Consider the following 3,003-nt stretch of genomic DNA (forward strand, 5'->3'; position numbering starts at 1 on the left):
ACATATTGAGTATAAAAGTCCTGGCCCATCCACGATATAGGTTCTTGGTTATCATATTCCTGTAGACTGGGGGAGCTGTAAGTGTGACAGGTGTCAAAAAGAGTGACATTCAATTCCCTAGGTCACAGGCAGCCCCCATCAGCTGGCCAGGGAGCAGGCAACCTTCACCATCTCTACTTAGAGATGAGGAGAGAGCTGTCAACTTTATAAATGTTTGTCCCAGGTGACTAAAATATGAGATTTAACCCCAAAGTCCTTGCCTGGGCTTTCCACTGCTGTGCTGAAGCCATCTGTTGAAACCTATTCACCATTTTTATGGCCTTTAAAAAAAAAAAAACCTGCTTATTTCCAACTCCAAATGTGTGCCAAGACCATTTTGGGGGGTTTATATTTTATCTTTCAGGAAGCAATTCCCAGCCTTTCCAAAACCTCCAAGCCCCTCTCAACCAACAGGAGATCCTGGTCCAGGGTTGGCACACAAGTGAGAGAAACATAAATCTTAAAAAACAAACTAAATAAAAACAAAAAGAAAAAACTCTCAACACACACATACATATTAACCGAATCACTTTGCTATACAGCAGAGACTGGCACAACATTTAAATCAACTATACTTCAGTTAAATGAATAGATAGGTGATGATAGACAGGTAGATGGTAAATTCTCCCCCAACTCTAGAGAAAGCCTAACCTGTATCAACCTTGAAAGTTCTGCCCATTTCAGTGATCTGCTAAACAACCTGAAGGATGAATAAGTCCCATGGAAACCTTTTCCTCCTAGGAGTCCCTTCCATGGGAAGGGAAGACATGCATTCTGTCAGGGACATCTGTGCCTTGTTAGTTTAGTTACAAAATAACCTATTACTTAATAACATACCTAAGTTCAGTTTTTTGTGTTTTAACAGGAGAGATGACCAAAGGAAAGAATTCTAAAGAAAAATCCTGATGTCATATTAGACAAAAGTGAGAAAAGAAAATGAATGAAAGAATGACAAAGGGAAAAATGTTCTGTGGAGAAGCCACGCCCGCTTTCTCTGACAGGATGCCTAGGGCAGCAGCTGATCATTTAGAAGACCTTAATAGTTTGGATGGGCTGCTTTTATTATTTCTTTTAGAATTACAGTAATAAAAAGTTCCCTCTTCCGAGTGATTTGGCCCCATTTTATACCCTCCCTCCTAACTCAGTGTCTCCCCAGCGGCAGAGGCTGAGCTGACAGTGCTCATTTCCCTGAGGCAGGCAAGACCCATACAAGCACCCAGACCAGTTACATGGCTCCCCACTCACTGCACCGCCTGCAAAGGAGGAGATTCATCAGGAGTTCCAAATGATGAAACTGAAATAGCCTTCTAGGAGACTTGGCACAGGGAGGCAACAATTTTCCACTTAGACTGTACAGGCCAATTTTTAAACTAGGTCTCAAATATCAAATTTAAGAAGAGACATTCAGTGACGTTGAGGATCACCTACCTTTCTTATGATTTTACTTCTAGTTTGGCAACTGGTTAAAATTTACAACATACTGACTTGCCTTTGATGGCTTTTTACCCTTTTCTGATTTTAGCTGGATAGCTTGGAAAGAGGTGGAAAGCACTGACTGCTAAGTCTTTGACCTCCTGAGTTCATGTCTTATTTCATTCTATCTAGCCTGTGATTTCTTTTCTTTATAATTATTTTCTTTATTCTTCTTTAGACAACTCTCCTTTTGAAAGGCCACTGTCAGAAAGAGAATCATGCTGCTCAGGAGCTGGTCTGTAGGGACCAAACCAAAGGAAAAAAAAGTAAAAAAAAAAAAAGTTGGTGCTACCACTGTCTACAGAGGCTGAGAATACAAAGTAGTCCAGGATAACTAGTAGCTAAACAGCTGATGAATAAGCTACCTCTGCCCATTCTTCTTACCAGACTCCCCCTGTACTGTCTAACAAAACTTTCTGCAATGATAGAAACATATCTGTGTGTACAAATACAGTAACCACTAGACACTTAAAATAGCTATTGAGCACTTAAAACATGGCTGGTGTGAGGAACTAAACTTTCAATTTTATTTAATCGATTTAAACTGAAATAGCCACAAGTGACCAATGGTTACCATATAGTTCAGTGCACCTCTGTTTGGATCTTCTCTTCAAACAAACAAATCTAATCACTAATGCAAAAAGCACTGGTTTTTCCTAGATGGAACCCCAGCTCTAAAGAAATGTCATGACTTCAAACTTTTTTATTAAGGAATGTCTGTTGCTCTTTCCACTCTAGCAAAACTTCAGGTCCTGCACACTAATAAAGTCTCCAGCAGATTAAAAAAAAAAAAAAAAACTGGAGATTTTCCTGGAAAAGTTTCTCCAGGAGCCCTGATGAGGTGTTTCTATCCCTCTGTTCACCTCTCACCCAAATACAGACATTTGTACATCCTTCAGGAGAAAACGTATACATGTGAAGGACTTTAAAAACACAACAGGACAGCTCTTTTCTCTTCTCTACCATCACCATGTGCGGCTGAATTTGCTCCTCTTGTTTTCTCACAAGACTTTCAGGATCATGCAATTCCTGGCCAAGAAACAATAGCAGAATCATCCCATTTCCCCAACAGATTCGAATGAAAACTGGCAATAAAATTGGGTATAACTCCAAAAGAAGACACTGGAGAAGAACCAAGCTGGGTCTATAAGGGCCTCACATATGAAGTGGCACACATTCATGCTATGTCAAGGTCACCTGCATCCTCAACCAACCAAATCACAGTAGTAAGAACATGACTGCTGTCTGAAGAGCTCATGCAAGAGACAGAGCTTGACTCCTAAGGTTTCCTGTTTCCTCACTAGTGCCCTGTGTGGCTCAGTAATAAATATGTGAAATCTTTTTTTAAAAAATGCAACAGGACAAATGGTAACTAAAATGTATGTAATCAGCTAGTTTTCTCTGCCCATTCCTTAAGCCTTGAAACAGAGGACTGGGCCCCAGAAAACTGAAAAAAGAAAAATTATTAGAAAAATCAGAGAACTTCCTCTA

The 3,003-nt window shown here is 40.0% G+C and overlaps 1 pseudogene; it reads left to right on the top strand.

Moving 5' to 3' along the window:
- The first annotated feature begins 2,007 nt into the window (after positions 1-2,007).
- LOC139037343 (large ribosomal subunit protein eL39-like) lies at positions 2,008-2,662 on the top strand (annotated as a pseudogene).
- Positions 2,663-3,003: the final 341 nt, after the last annotated feature.

This window comes from Odocoileus virginianus, chromosome 11 (assembly GCF_023699985.2).
Source record: "Odocoileus virginianus isolate 20LAN1187 ecotype Illinois chromosome 11, Ovbor_1.2, whole genome shotgun sequence".
NCBI lineage: Eukaryota > Metazoa > Chordata > Mammalia > Artiodactyla > Cervidae > Odocoileus > Odocoileus virginianus.